Raw genomic sequence first — 17,332 nt, 5'->3', positions numbered from 1 at the left:
ATATAGGCATAGTGAATGGTTGTAAATCCATCATATTTCAGCCTATCCACAGGATACCTAGCTCTGGTAGACCTAGGCAAAGTAGGTTCACTCCCAGGTGCTCTTAAAACATCCCTGGTCTTCCTTACTCCAGATGTAACAATAGAAGGAATACCAACTCATCATCAATGCTCTGTTCTGAGCCACTGGATTCACCATCCACATAAGAATGACCTGCATTCACATCAAACATGGGCTGATCTACCTTCTCTTTTCCTTTTTGTGATACCTGCATACCACTATCTACATTGCTTTGAGAAGATTCTCCTTATCTCAATCTGCTTGTCCATGGCAAAGAATGTGAACCACTGCTAAAGGACGCTCCAGGTCCACTAATATTTTGTGACTGCTGCTGTGAATTCTGTGCAGCATTACCACTTTGTGCATCCACATCATCAATCACATTTACTGGTTTATACCAGCTACTCATCTCATCAAAAACAACATCTCTGCTCACTGTAAACTTACGAGTAGAAGGGTTATAGCATCTATACCCTTTTTGCTGCAGAGAATAACCAATAAAGATGCACTTCTCAGCTTTTGGATCCAACTTGAATCTCAACTCATCTGGCACATTAACATAGGCAATGCAACCAAAAATCTTCAAATGAGAAATATCTGGTTTCCTACCAGTATACCTCTCCTCTGGAGTCATCCCATGTATTACTGCAGTGGGAGTCCTGTTCATTATGTAGACAGCTGTAGCAACTGCTTCAGCCCAAAATCTGGCAAGTCTTTTTCGTTGAGCATGGCACGAGATACCTCTCTAATATGCATGTTTTTCCTTTCTGCAATTCCATTTTGTTGTGGGGTATGACTACATGAATATTGCTGCTTTATGCCATGCTCCTGCAAGAACCTTGCAAACTCATTTGAGAGGTACTCTCCCCCTCCATCTGACCTTAGGCATTTTATTTGCAGGCCTGTTTCTTTTTCAACCATAGCTTTAAGAGTTTTGAAATGCCCAAAAACTTCACTTTTCTTTTTCATAAAATACACCCAAACTTTTTTGCTATAATCATCAATAAAAGTGACAAAATAATGACAGCCTCCAAGAGATGCAGCTTTAGTAGTCCACACATCAGAGTGGATTAATTCCAATGGCTTCTTACTCTCTTGAACATGTCTAGGAAATGGTTTCCTTGCCTGTTTTCCAAACTGATAGGCTTCACATACCTTATGCATTTCTGCAACCTTGAATTTTGGCAATCCTGCAACAATATTTTGGGCCTGCATTGATTTAAGTAGCTGTACATTAACATGACCAATGCATTGATGCCAGATATCAATATCTACAACTACACCGGTCCCATGTGCAAACATTGCTGCACTCAATTCAGACATGTCTGCATCCAACGTAAACATTTTGCCCTCCTTCTTTCCTTTTGCTATCAAGCGACCTTTATTTTTCATATCCTCAACAAAGCATCCATGAGGATTAAATCTGACCTGCAAGCCCTGCTCAACCATTTGACCAATAGAAACCAGATTCTTGGTGATATTCGGGACATGAAATAGATCGGATAGGTATTTCTTTTTCCCATCCTACATAGACAAATGAATTTTTCCAATCTGCACAATAGGATGTGTAGTATCATCACGAGTCTCCACAAATCCTGGTTTTTCCATTTTCCTTGCATCCTCCATCCATTCTGCATGACCTGTCATGTGGTTTCATGCACCTGAGTCAACATACCACACATTGTTGCTTTCTTCTACACTTGTCACAGAATTGTTCATGTGCTACACCATAAACAAATGCTCATTTCTGTCATCACCCTGTCTACTAGAAGATGCATAATTCCCTTGTTGCAATTTCCCATTCATGATGTCATTCTGCTTTTTATAGCAATCTTTAGCCATATGACCCATTTTACCACAATAGTAGCATTCAACATTGCTGTTTGCATTTTGACCTCTTTGCCATCCACCATGACCTCTTTGGCTCCCCGTGCCTCTAGAGTTACCACGTCCTCCTCCATAGGACTGGTTTTCTTGAGTTTGCTGCATATTCTGATTTCTGCCACGGCCTCCAAATCGGCCTCCTCTACCTCTACCTTTACCTCTTCCAGCATTTGAGTAGAAGACAGCTTCTTTTGAAGTTCCTCCTGAAGAAGATGCACCACCATTTCTCTGCTCCTCAAAAATTAGAAGAGCAATCAACTCCTCAAAATCAGGAAATCTTTCACGGACGGAAATGGATGTTCGAAACTGTGCATAATCCTTTCCTAGACCATTCAAGGTCACTGAGACTAAATCATCATCTTCCACTGGCGACCCAATGGAAGCAAGTGCATCTGCAATCTTCTTCACCTTCATGTGGTAGTCATTGATGCTCATACTTTCTCTTTGCACATTGTGCAACTCTTGCTTGAGCTGCATTTTCCTGGCTTGCATATTTGTGCTATACATTTTTGACAAAGTATCCCATGCCTCCTTTAGCGTACTTGCATCCTGAATATGCACAACCATAGAGTCTGAAATGCTGATAGACAGCCAATACATAACTTTCCTAGCTCTCTCATGCCATGCTTTAAATGCCTGCATTTGCTGTTGATTGGGAACATCAGGAAAAACTGGTTCTTCTTCATTTCCTGCAACAAATTTCCAATATCCTTTTCCCATAAGGAAATTCGTCATTCTAAACTTCCATGCTTGGAAGTTGTTCATGTCAAGCTTTTCAATGACAATCTGTGAAAGAGAATCAGACTCCATTATAGAACACTGCAAAAAATTCTGTCACTGCAAAAAACACAACTTCACCCTCACCAGGGCAAATCTGCAAAACTAGCGAAAGTGGTATTTGACCACACAGTCACTTCCTAGTGATGATTTTGCATCAACAAGCAACAAGGATGATTCTATAACTCCCAATGTCTCTGCGCACAGGCATACGATGCAATTTCTACAGTAACGTTTCACCAACCTGTAGAACAGTGGTTGCACAGCATAAAACTGGGTTTTTTCCTAAGTGCGTGCAGAAAACTTTCGCCTCCAAAACAGGCCCCGAAATAGCCTCAAATCAAAAAACAGGGTCGCCGAGGGATAAATCCTCCTCCCACAACATATACTGCCCTCTTGCTTCACTGCGAAGGGTGTCTCAACCTGAGACAATGCACTCTTGTAATTTTTGGATGTGCTACCTGCAGAGATCTGCTCCCAAAATAGAAAAAATGAAAGCAACACTGCTCCTCTTACCAGAACATCGCGAGCTTGGCTTGCTTTCTTGAGCTTTTTACCACGAACAAGGCTCTGATACCATGTCAAGATTGTGGGAGAGAAGAAAGGAGTCTCACTTGTAGCTTTCTTGCTTGCACAATGGGGGAATACACACAGAGGTGGAGGCTGAAAACAGTTTTCCTCTTCTTAGTTGTGTAAGCCAAAAGAACTCTCACACAAAGAAATAGAAGAACCCTATATATGGGTCTCAAACCAAACTCAACTAACTAAGATGGCATACTAACTGAGCCACGAACTAGAATAGATAAGGATAGCTGTCATGTAACTATTATTCATGGGCGGTGTACCAATCGCATCTACAACTGACAAGTCGGTGACATAAATGCACAACGGTCACCCTGGCATATCACGAGTGGAGCTCGATATCTCAACACTCAGGTCCATCAAACCACATGAGAGGTCATGCAAAATGGATGCAGGATGCGAGGAAAATGGAAAAACCAGGATTTGCGGAGACTGGTGATGATACTGCACATCCTATTGTGCAGAGGAAAAATTCATTTGTCTATGCAAGATGGGAAAAAGAAATACCTGTGGGATGTATTTCATGTCCTGAATATCACCAAGAACCTGGTTTCTGTTGGTCAAATGGTTAAGCAGGCCTTGCAGGTTAGATTTAATCATCATGGATGCTTTGTTGAGGATATGAAAAATAATGGTCACTTGATAGCAAAAGGAAAGAAGAAGGGCAAAATGTTTACGTTGGATGCAGACATGTCTGAATTGAGTGCAGCAATGTTTGCACATGGGACCGGTGTAGTTGTAGATATTGATTTCTGGCATCAACGCATTGGTCATGTTAATGTACAGCTACTTAAATCAATGCAAGCCCAAAATATTGTTGCAGGATTGCCAAAATTCAAGGTTGCAAAAATGCATAAGGTATGTGAAGCCTATCAGTTTGGAAAACAGGCAAGGAAACCATTTCCTAGACATGTTCAAGAGAGTAAGAAGCCATTGGAATTAATCCACTCTGATGTGTGGACTACTAAAGCTGCATCTCTTGGAGGCTGTCATTATTTTGTCACTTTTATTGATGATTATAGCAAAAAAGTTTGGGTGTATTTTATGAAAAAGAAAAGTGAAGTTTTTGGGCATTTCAAAACTCTTAAAGCTATGGTTGAAAAAGAAACAGGCCTACAATAAAACGCCTAAGGTCAAATGGAGGGGGAGAGTACCTCTCAAATGAGTTTGCAAGGTTCTTGTAGGAGCATGGCATAAAGCAATAATATTCATGTAGTCATACCCCACAGCAAAATGGAATTGCAGAAAGAAAAAACAGGCATATTGGAGAGGTATCTCGTGCCATGCTCAATGAAAAAGGCCTGCCAGATTTTTACTGGGCTGAAGCAGTTGCCACAGCAGTCTACATAATGAACAGGACTCCCACTGCAGCAATACATGGCATGAATCCAAAGGAGAGGTATACTGGTAGGAAACCAGATATTTCTCATTTGAAAATTTTTGGTTGCATTCCCTATGTTCATGTGCCAGATGAGTTGAGATCCAAGTTGGATCCAAAAGCTGAGAAATGCATCTTTATTGGTTACTCTCTGCAGGCAGAAAGGGTATAGATGCTATAACCCTTCTACTCGTAAGTTTACAGTGAGCAAAGATGTTGTTTTTTATGAGATGAGTAGCTTGTATAAACCAATAAATTGTAAAATATTACATGGCGCAGCGAACAGAATCTGAGAAAGAGATAGAGAGTACACAACAGATAAGAGGAGAATCAGTAAATTCTTTAACTCCAAACAACTGATACAAAGATGGCTCTGTCCACCCATGCGCTTCCACTATGTGAAGCTTAGATAGCGATCTAGATAGAAGATAGGTGAAGAGCTTAAGGCTAGCTGGAATAACAACTCTGACTGGGTGAAAGATGAGTGAAAGATGGCTGTGAAGGGGTTTAGCTTTTATAGCCCGCGAAGGTCGTTAGGTCGACCTACCATATGAGCCTCCACTAGTCGGCCAGGGAATATTCCCTTTACCATCGGGCCGAGGGCGCTGCCCCCGGACCCCCGCGGGCTGCTTCCGCGGCCCCCGGACCCCACAATAGGGGCCCCTTTTAACTCCCTTACACCGCAACTCGATTCAATGCACCTCGAGTTGCTACCAGCTTAACCACTCTATCTAACCCAAAGATTAGACCCACAACAGTCACCTTTTTGCCATCCGGTCACATAGACCTCATCTGATATACAAGTCAGGACTCAACCAATGTCCAGGCTCACATTTGGCTTCTCCTCATAATGGGGGCCTTACAACTTTGAGCACCATGGATCATTGGTAGCACCTAATGAGGGTGGGGCATTGATCATATCTAACATAAATGTGATTGATAATGTAGATGCACAAAATGGTAATGCTGCACAGAATTCACAACAACAGTCACAAAATATTAGTGGACCTGGAGTGTCCTCTAGCATTGGTTCACATTCTTCGCAATGGACAGGTAGATTGAGATCAGGAGAATCTCTTCAAAGCAATGCAGATAGTGGTATGCAAGTATCACGAAAAGGAAAAGAGAAGGTAGATCAGCCCATGTTTGATGTGAATGCAGGTCACTCTTATGTGGATGGTGAATCCAGTGGTTCAGAATAGAGCATTGATGATGAGTTGGGTATTCCTTCTGTTAATACACCTAGAGTAAGGAAGATCATGGATGTTTTGAGAGCACCTAGAAGTGAGCCTACTTTGCGCAGGTCTACCAGAGCTAGGTATCCTATGGATAGGCTGAAATATGATGGATTTATAGCCATTCACTATGCCTATATAGTTAAAGTGATACAGGAACCAGAACCCACTTCTTTTGAGCAAGCCATGGGAAAAGAAAAATGGGAGAAATCCATGGATGAAGAAATGGATGCCTTGGAAGCAAATGTTACATGGGAATTGGTACCTTTGCCTAAAGATAAGAATGCAATTGGTTGTAAGTGGGTTTATAAGGTGAAGCACAATGCAGATGGTTCTGTGAACAGATACAAGGCAAGATTAGTAGTCAAGGGGTATGCACAAACATATGGCATTGATTATGAAGAAACATTCATTCCGATTGCAAGGATGGCAATCTAAGAGCAGTCATTGCTATGGCTACATCAAAGGGATGGTCTTTACATCAGATGGATGTAAAGAATGCCTTCTTGCATGGTGATTTGCAAGAAGAGGTCTATATGGGGTAGCCACCAGGCTATGTGCATCCTGTTCATCCTAAGTTTGTTTGTAGGTTGAAAAAAGCCTTGTATGGCTTGAAGCAAGCACCTAGAGCATGGTCTTACAAGATAGGACAGTATCTTGTCACTATTGGCTTTCAGATTTCCAAGGCAAATTTCTCACTTTATGTGAGAAAAACTAAGAAAGGCATTATGCTGCTCGTCATTTATGTTGATGATTTGATTATCACAGGTGACAGTGATGAAGATATCCTTCATGTGAAAATGCTATTGAAGCAAAAGTTTGAGATGAAAAATTTGGGAGAGCTGCGTTATTTCTTGGGCATTAAGGTGATTAGATCACCAAGTGGGATATGGCTCTTGCAGAGGCAGTATGGATTGGACATGCTGTCCAAATATGGGATGACAGGCTGTAAGCCTATTTCAGTTCCTTTGGAGCAGAATGTGAAGCTGAGCGCAGATGCATGTGAGCTTCTAGAAGACCCTACTATGTACAAACCCATAGTAGAAAGTTTGATTTATATGACTATTACCATGCCAAATTTGAGCTATGATGTTGGATTGGTAAGTTAGTTTATGCAGGCTCCAAGGAAACTGCATTTGGATGCGGCTAGACGCATACTCAGGTATGTGAAGTCCACATTGCAGTATGGACTATTTTATGAGATTGGGGTTCAGATACAATTGCATGGATACACTAATGCTGATTGGGCTGGTAGTATTTCTGATAGACGATCTACCAGTGGATATGTATTCTCTTTTAGGAGTGTTGCAGTCACTTGGAGCAACAAGAAATAGCCTACAGTTGCCTTGTCGAGCACAGAGGCTGAGTACAGGGGTGCAGCAATGGCTGCATGTGAGGTAGCTTGGTTGCATAAGCTACTTTATGATATGCATCAGCCTACAGATAGGCTAGTTGTCATTTATTGTGACAACATGAGCAGTATACACTTGGCAAATAACCCAGTCTATCATGCTAGAACAAAGCACATTGAGGTGCATTATCACTATGTGCGAGAGAGAGTTTTACTAGGTCTTATTAACCTAGTTTATGTGAGCACAGAGGATCAGGTAGCTGACATATTCACGAAGGCATTGGGCGCAGAGAAGCTGCGCAAGTTCAGAGACCTGCTTGGGGTGCAGGAATTGGGATTGAGCTCGAGGGGGAGTGTTGAGATATCGAGCTCCACGTGTGATATGCCAGGGTGACCATTGTGCATTTATGTCACCGACTTGTTAGCTGCAGATGCGATTGGTACACCGCCCATGAATAATAGCTAGATTACAGCTATCCTTATCAACTCTAGTTCGTTCTCAGTTAGTATGCCACCTTAGTTAGTTGAGTTTGGTTTGAGACCCATATATAGAGTTCTTCTATTTCTCTGTACTAGAGTTCTTTTTGGCTTACACAACTAAGAAGAGGAAATTGGTTTTCAACCTCCACCTTTATGTGTATTCCCCTATTGTGCAAGTGAGAAAGCTAAAAGTGAGACTCCTTCCTTCTCTCCCACAATCTTGACATGAGGCCATGCCTAAAACAAGAAGGTCAAGAGACAATGCATAGGATGGCGGGCGGGCTTTGGACTTACAAATATCGTAGAAGACCCCAAAAGAAGCCCAAGCCTTATAGATGCAGGCCTCGATGGAGGGTCAGCACAATGCCGCGATGGATATCCAAAGCGTTGCTACGTGCTCAAGGGTACTATGTAGGTAACCTATGGATTTGGGTACCAAAATCCCCTGCTAAACCACCTCCATCAACTAAAGGCCAGAGTGCATCAAAAGCAATGAAGCACAGGAGGAAATCTAAGAAAAACTCTAGGTCTCGAGTTAACAAACTAGACATGATTTTTCAAAAGAAAAAGCCTCATCCTAGCATGCTAAATAGACAGATGTCATATGTAGCCATTGAGCATGCACAAAAATCATTAGTGCCCAAAGAGCCTTTGATTTCCCAAGGGGAGAACAAGCATCATAGGCACAACATTGCTCATGGCAAGGCTGCTCGCTCAACAAAGAAAATGGCACAATCGTCTAATAGCCTTGAGCAAATCATTCAGCTACCTACTGCCACGCCCACCTATGAGTCGTAGATGTCCTACACCCTCTTTTCCCAAACAGACACAGGAAGCACTACAGCAGTTGTCAAGGGCGACTACTCAATTCCAATCTCTATCTCCATCTAAGTTTCCAAATTTCCAAGAGGAGGGACATGACGCCATCTGTAGCTCTTGACCCAAGGATATGCCTGAGCAACCTAATGTGACTAGATCAACTCATGCTTGATCTACATAGATGAGTGCTCAAAGGGCAACAAAAGACATGACCACTTCCGATCGGCCCAGGGACTTGACACCGCAATCCACCAAGGGTATCCAGCCCACTAAACTCACTGCTAATCAGGGATCACAACTGTCATAGCCCTTGGCTGTGACAATGCCCCTTGCAGAACGTGTCCTTAGCAGTTTACCTGTGGAGGAGGTGTCGCAAACAACTTCATTGACAACTCCAACACTTCCAAAGTGCCTAAAGCCTAGGCTAGAGGAGTTAAATAGAAGGGAAGAGCTAGACTCTCCAAAAAGGGAGGCAGTTGTATCCTCACAACCTAGCAAGGCTATTCAGCAGGCCACAGCTATGTCCCATAAGGACACACTAGAGAAAGAGAATGCTGAGGCCCAACCAAGCACATCAACAGTTGACCGAGTCTAGGGTCTTGAGTCATTGAGAGATGCACCTTCACTGACCAAGAAAAAGAGGAGAAAACAACGAAAACAACAACAGTTGCAGGTGGTTGTGGACCCCAAGAACATTGAGATGAAGAGCACTGGAGAGCTGATGAATAAAGCATCAAGTCCATCCACCAATGAACCCATTGATGCCTCTCCTAATAGTGGTGAAACCTCAGACACATTCGTGTGCTCTGAAAAATCAAAGCAGTCATTGCCATCAATAGTTGCTTTTAACACTCAATCCACCGACAATAGAACTCACATCGACCAATCAAGAGTGGATACAACACTGTCACAATACGATGCTAAGACCACACCGGTCACATCCGAGGAGAACCATGACACAACTACCATAAAGCCTCAGGAGAAACATGAAAACCTCGAAGGAATAAGCAATCTTGGCATTGATCAATCTTACTCATCTAGGCCCGAGTCCCCCAGCTATGCTAAAGCCTAAGGAAACCCTTAGAACTTTGCATGAGATAGCAACCAAGCAAGCCCTCATATAACATAGAGATGTCGCAGAGTGCTTGACCGAGTGGGACACTAAACTGAAACTATTTGCACGTGTCTATGTTCATGCAGACATGGGCACATTCCCTAGGGAGCAGCTTGAGGAAAATTTGCCTTATCCGCTATCGTGGGAAGAGTAGGAATATCTTGACGGACATTATGACAAGCTCTTACATGAACGCATGTGACTCATCTCTGATGAGGAGGCTGACGAACTATGCTTAACCATGAGATTTAATGAAATGATCTGCCAGCCAAATCTCTTAGAGATAGAGCAACTAAAGTGACAATCAGAGGGTAAAAGCCAATTTGAAAAACGTTGGTTTGAAAACCACGCTACAATGGCCAAACTTGGAGCCCAAATCATGACAGCAGTCTTAGAGGAGCGACTGGCCAAATGGTGGTCCCAAAGAGACCCGACCTATGTGGCACGAACTTCATTTCGAGTTCTAGCTGCAGTTCGAGGTATGGACCTAGCTCGAACTAGCCTAGAGAGCCCTTTGATTGATAAAGTTCTCACTGAGGAGGAGCTACATGTTTCCAGTAGACTCGGACAAGGCACCATGCTACTCGATGTTGCCAAATATTTATTATTGCTGAGTAGGCTACCACAGAAGCTAGATATGTGTGCCACACTTGAGTACAATCTTGAGTTCTACAATTGGTTTTTATCCTCATGGAGTGACATGGTTCCATGAACATGTACATAAATAAACAACATGTTTTGTGACTGTATAAAAAAAACCAATAGAAGCAAAGGTCAACACACCCCATGAGCAATGATGACCAAGTGCAGGTGATACGCATCAAGTCATAACTAAGGGATTCAGGTTGCCGATGTCTTGTTTAGCTGGACATTTTCATTATGGTTGAAGCATGTGACTTGCATGTACTCTCACGCCTTTCCAAGTGAATGCAGAATGACACATGTCATTGTCTAGAAGCATTTAATATCCAAGTCACCACAAGACCACCAACCCCACAAAGAACCATTAAGGAGGAAGTGACAGGAATACCAAGAAACAAAAGCCATGATGAAAACGCCACTGGATGAGAACCCAAGGACACCTCTACAGAAAGCACATATTGCAACTGAGCATGGCCAAATCATAATCATCGATTACCTCCTCCTTCTTGGCTAAATTCTATGTTCGAGCAGGAGCCACGCTCTCAACAAGGGCAAATGTCTCTTCATCATCCAGGATTCAATTCGCAAGATGCTCTGCCCTTGTCCATGCACAGCTCACTCCAAGTGCCACCTCAATTATTCAAAGTCTCACATGTTACAAAGAGGTTTGCAAATCTCTAGTGTATCTCTTCATCTCGACAACAGATCCTCTAGCATCAAGGCTCGCGACACAATCATCTCTGTACTATCCATTCTTCATAGCCTTTGGATCCCAACATTTCTCAATCCAAATGAAAGGCTAATAGCCTCAATGTATGGCATTGATTGTATTCATTTTTTTCCACCAAAAAAAAAAAGAAAGAAAGAAAGAAAGAAAAGAAAAGAAAAGAAAATGAAAAAAAAAAACACGCACGATCACAGCACCGCACCTAGGGGTCCTCAAATTAGGTATGTCCAGTGACCTTGGTTGACTGGTTCCGTCCCTAATCCCCTAGCCCTTTGTACATCCCCCCACAATTTTTCAGGGCACATTAAGGGCAGGACATACCTAGGGAGCTCGCCTCGCCTATGGTTAGACCTGTCACCTTGAACCACTTGCACAATTCTTTTGCACTCCATCTCAATGCCATTACAATCAACAGTGGGTAAGCAAGGCATGAAAGACAATGGAAAAGTAAACCATACTTTTCAAGCACTACAAGTAGCCACTAGCTACCAAAAGCTAAGAATTCAAGAAGCTCAATTATGCTACATTGCCTTGACAAGACCATAATGATATCTCAAGCAATCTTCAAGTGTACTCCCTGTCTTCATCGACAAATTTTTCCATCAACTTAGCCCCTTGCTTCACTGACCCATTGGTATATAAGGAACTAGGCTGACAGTCTTCTAACTAAGTAATACCGTACTCACTTAATATTCACACTATAACCTATACACGGTTTGGGTCCTCAAGTGCAGGACAATACTCCAGGTTCGACCTGTCTCCCAAACTAATCAAAATATATCTTGTGCATGATAAAGAAGACTAGAACTACCCTTAGGGAGAGACCACATGGAAGGTTTTTCAATTGCAGGTATTGATGACTCCAACAAAGGTGTCATTCACTCTTCATCAACACTCAACTCTGAATTCCTATCCTTATCACCTTGTAAGCCTACCAATAATCATCATACACTGAATCCCCAACAAACCGCCACTTGTACTCCATCAGTGCAACCCCCCCAAAGAGCAGCCCTACCACCAACTCCCATTGCCCTCCCACCTACCACTTAACCCACCAACATACCCCCAACAACCTTCCTCCCCACCACTACCAACACTCTGCCATGGCAACCATAGACGTCCTTGCCACCCACGTCTTCGGTACATGCTAACGCCTCCTACCTATGACAGTGAGTGCCATGGGACTGGCACTCGTCTAGGAGGGGGATAATGTTAACCCCAACATGAAGAAAGCAAAAGGAAATAAAAAAGACGCAAGGCAAAGGTGGAAAAAAGGTAGCTCGACTGAAGAAAGAAGAGGAGAAAAGGCCAAAAGCGCAAGGGCAACCTTAAAAAGTCCAAGGCAAATGCAAAAGGGGAAATGTGCATTTTAAAATACAAAGGTACACCCTGAAATCTTGTAAAAGAGTGCGAGGCACTGGAAAATTCGGAAAGCTAAAACAAAAGACAAAGACAAAGGCCAAGGCAAAGAGAAATGTAAGATAAAGGCACACAAGGAAAAGCGCAAGTCAAAACTTTTGTAAAATAGTGCAAGCGCATCATGGTTTAATTCAAGGAGCATCGGCTCTCACCCGTGCAATTTGTAAATGTAACGGGCAGTGGAAAGGAAGCTAGGAAGATAGAAGGACAATGGGAAAAAGGGCCTAGGCTATGGCCGGCCATGTAAAAAAGAGGAAAAGGGGATGACCTCTCAAAAAGGGATTTATTTGTATATAAATTTGGAAAGTGAATGAGAAGCTAATTCTTGTGTGTGGCCAAAAGTAGCTCTCCTCTTCTTCTTCTTCTTCTTCTTGCTTGAGCTTGTGCTTGAGAGAGGGAGTGTGAGAGTGTGAGGGAGTGAGTGTGTGAGGGTGAGGGACCGGGGAGAAGAAGCTCTCCATCTTCTCCTCTCTTCTTCTCTTCTCTTCTCTTCTCTTCTCTTCTCTTCTCTTGCTCGCGGCAATGGAGCTTGGAGCGTGGAGCTTGGGGATGGAGCTTGCTTGAAGCTTGCACTTGGATCGTGGAGCTACTAGAGTGCGCGAGAGAGGAGGTAACTCAATCGGCATGGAGGTAAGCTCACTACACCCATAGATATGGATGGCGTGTCGGCTATGTGAGAGGTAGCCATTAGTGCTCGGCTTGGAACGCTTAAAATAATAACCGGTCCGTGGGTCTTGGTGGTTGAGCGAAAGCTCCCACAACCAGCCATACCTAGGGAATAGGCCATCAAAATTCCTTAAAAGGGAAGCCCCGTTGGCTTTTCCATTGCCTAAGAACATTAAATTAGCCGTCCCTAGATTGGAAATTAATCCCATAGCCATCCCTAGGCCACCTGGGCCACCTAGGCCTTTCGTAACCTATCTACCGAGAGTGATGCTCCAATCCATTACGTGGAGGAATTGAATAGTGAGGAGGTATATGTAAACCCTTATGTCATGTACGACAAAGAGGAAAACCCCATTCTCATGGACTATTGACTAGTGTGCCGGTGGTGATGGCGTTAGGTAGAGGTAGACGTAGGGGCCTAGCGGGGCGGAACCAGGAGCCAAATCCAATGTTGGACCTGTGGTCACCCATGGCACATTTCTTTGCACTACCCCAAGAGGGATCAAGCCAATAGAGAGAAGGTTGACCTCAGATGTCCAGAGTGCAGAATCACCCATCTGTTCGTCTCGCTGATTGCCCTAGAAGGAAACCATCCTCTCGTTCGGGAATCGTACCATCAATGCCATTGGGGTTGTTTGGAGTTAAAACACTAGATGGAGGGGGTACACCCATCCTTTTGCATGTTATGACCCAAGCACAAGCAAGTCAACATATCACTGCCAGGCCCTAGTAGCCTAAACGCAACCTCAATGGGAAAAAAGAGCCATAGGTGAAGAAAGAAGAGAATTTAGGCTAAGGTCAGGCTCAAGATGAAGTTTTCCACAACACTACCCACAAGAAAAAGAGTCGCAGATGTAGAGGTAGAAACATCCACTCTGAAGACTATAGAAAAAGGATAGTTGTTCTTCTAGTGAAGAGAGCGAGGAAGAGATTGACATTATCGAATATGACATTGATGGACATGTGATTGAGAAAACGCTAACAGACTCCAAGCCATGGCAAGAGAGCACCTTTAGAATCAAGAGAGGAATCATGTGGAGATGGAGTGTGATTACCTATGGTTGGAGCACACAGAAGCGATTGACTATGAACGGGCAGGGCTCACCCAGCCCAGTGTGCTGCACCACTATGTAGGATGGAATCAGCCTCAAAGCTACAATCACCAAGAGAAACTCCCTTTTCTAGTGAAGATGAAGAGTTTGACTCTAAGTCGAAAGTAAGATTAGATAGCAACTCGAAGATACCCGACAAACACACCAAGGGGGACATGCCAGTCCACCTAAGGCATAGGATGGGTGAAGGAGGAAAAAAATGTCAAGAATCGCGTTGTGGGGGGACTTGCTTGAGTTGCTACGCCAAACACACACTATATACACAAGAGGAAGCTCACTCAAGAACACAAGAAGAGAGATGGAGGCCAAAACGTACTACACTAATTGACTGGCGCTATGTCTTTGCCAACTGTATGTAGGTGTAACAAATTAAATATAATAAGTGATAAGTCAGTGGCCATGTGAGTATCATAATGACCACCAATATGCTAAGTGTAGACGTGCGGACCCATCTAGCCAGCGGTCCATCATCAATGTCCTCATGTGTTGAGCTTGCCATCTCAACACTCCCCCTCAAGCTCAACTCTATCTCTACAACTCCAAGTAAGCTTTGAAACTTTCGACGCTTCTCTGCACCCAATGCCTTTGTGAAAATGTCAGCTATCTGATCTTGTGTGCTGACATATATCAAGTCAATATCTCTTGCAAGTACCTTCTCTCTCACAAAGTGATAGCGCACCTCAATGTGTTTTGTCCTAGCATGGAACACTAGATTCCTAGCTAGTTGTATGTTGCTCATGTTGTCACAATGAATGACAACTGGACCATCTCCCTACACATCCAAATCACCTAATAACTTTTGCAGCCATACCACTTCACATGCTGCAATAGCAGCACCTCTATACTCAACCTCTATACTCGATAAAGCAACTGTAGGTTGCTTTTTGTTGCTCCATGTAACTGTTGCATTACCAAGAGAAAACATGAATCCACTTGTAGATCTTCTGTCTGACATGCTACCATCCCAATCTGCATCTGTGTATCTAAAGACCTGTACATCCTTACTTGCCTCATAAAAAAGTCCATAATGTAAAGTGGACTTCACATACCTCAATATACGTCTAACTGCATCCAAATGAGGCTTTCTAGGCATCTGCATAAATTGACTGACAAGACCAACAACATAGCTCAAGTCCGGCCTTATGATAGTCATGTAAATCAAACTCCCTACTATCCTCCTGAACATAGTAGGGTCTTCTATCTCATCCCCAACATCAGCACTCAGCTTCACATTTTGCTCCAATGGTATTGAAAGAGGCTTACATGTTGTCATACCATACTTGGATAACATATCCAAGCCATACTTCCTTTGGGACATCCATATACCATCATCACATCTGATCACCTCAATACCAAAAAAGTATCTCAGCTCACCCAAATCTTTCATCTCAAACTTCTTCTTCAAGAAGTCCTTAACTTCAGCAATCCCATTGTCACTGTCACATGTAATAATCAAGTCATCCACATAGATGACTATGATGACCAACCCTGCATCTCCCTTTCTCACATAAAGTGAGTGATCAGCATTAGAAATACAAAATCCAATATTGACAAGATACTCTCCAATCTTGTCAGACCATGCTCTAGGTGCTTGCTTCAGCCCATAGAGCGCCTTCTTTAACCTACACACATATGTGGGATGCTCTAAATCCTCACAACCTACTGGTTGCTCCATATACACTTCTTCTTGCAATTCACCATGCAAGAAGGCATTCTTAACATCCATTTGCTACAATCTCCAACCTTTGACTACTACCAAGGCAATCACACACCTAACAATTGCCATCCTAGCAACTTGACTGAATGTCTCTTCATAATCTATGCCATATGTTTGAGCATAGCCTTTTGTAACCAGCCTAGCCTTATACCTGCTAACTGAACCATCTGCATTATGCTTGACTTTGTAAACCCACTTATAGCCAATAGCTTTCTTACTGTTAGGTAAGGGTACCAAATCCCAAGTCTTATTGGCTTCTAATGCAGCCATCTCCTCATCCATTGCTGCATCCCAATATGCATGACCAACAGCATCCTCAAACAAGTGGGCTCAACAACCTCAACTAGTTTCACCATATAAGCATAATGGTGAGCTGCATAACCTTCAAAACCAAATCTTTTAACAGGGTATCCGACCCTGCTAGATCTGGGTACCATCGGATCACTCAATGGAGCCTTTATATTACTATGAGCTCTTTGTACACCTGGCATCCTGACTGAAGGAATACCAAGCTCATCATCTAAACTCTCCTAACCACTAGAATCTCCATCAAATCCCAAATGACTGGTAGATGCATCATTACCATCTAGCACTTTCTTTCCTTTGTCCTTCCCTACAACACTTATAGATCCACCTGAAGGTGTGGGGCTACTCCTTAGTCTCCCAGACCAAGGGCTCACTGTAGGTGTAGTACCAGATGATGTTTCTGGTCCACTAAGACTCCGTGATTCTTGTGTATCTTTCTGCACATAGCTATCCTGATCATTATCATCATCCAAAACATCATCAGTAAGTGTAAGCCAACTTCCCATCTCATCAAAGATAACATCCCTGCTCACTCTGAAGTCACCTGTGACAGGGTTATAACAACGATACCCTTTTTGTTCTAAAGAGTATCCAACAAAAACACATTTTTATGCCTTTGGATCAAGCTTCTTCCATAGCTCATCTGGCACATGAATGTACGCAACACAGCCAAATACCTTCAAGTGCGATATATCAAGCTTCTTGCTAGTAAAGCATTCTTTAGGAGTCATCCCATGAACTACAGCTGTGGGAGTTCTGTTCATAATGTAAACAGTAGTATGGACAGTCTCAGACCAAAAATGTTTGGGCATATTCTTTTCATCCATTAATGCCCGTGAAACTTCTACAATATGCCTATTTTTTCTTTCTACAACACCATTTTGCTGTGGGGTATACCTACAAGTAAATTGCCTCTTTATCCCATGAGTCCTCAAGAAGCCACTGAACTCATTAGAGAGGTACTCTCCCCCTCCATCTGATCTCAAGCACTTTACTTTTAAGCCTATTTCTGTTTCAACAGCTGCCTTAAAAGATTTGAAGTGCTCAAACACGTCACTTTTTT

Source organism: Lygodium microphyllum, chromosome 19 (genome assembly GCF_053477565.2).
Source record: "Lygodium microphyllum isolate KBCC chromosome 19, Lygodium_microphyllum_v1.1.10, whole genome shotgun sequence".
In the NCBI taxonomy this organism is placed as follows: Eukaryota; Viridiplantae; Streptophyta; class Polypodiopsida; order Schizaeales; family Lygodiaceae; genus Lygodium; species Lygodium microphyllum.
Note: the sequence above shows the minus strand (reverse complement) of the source record.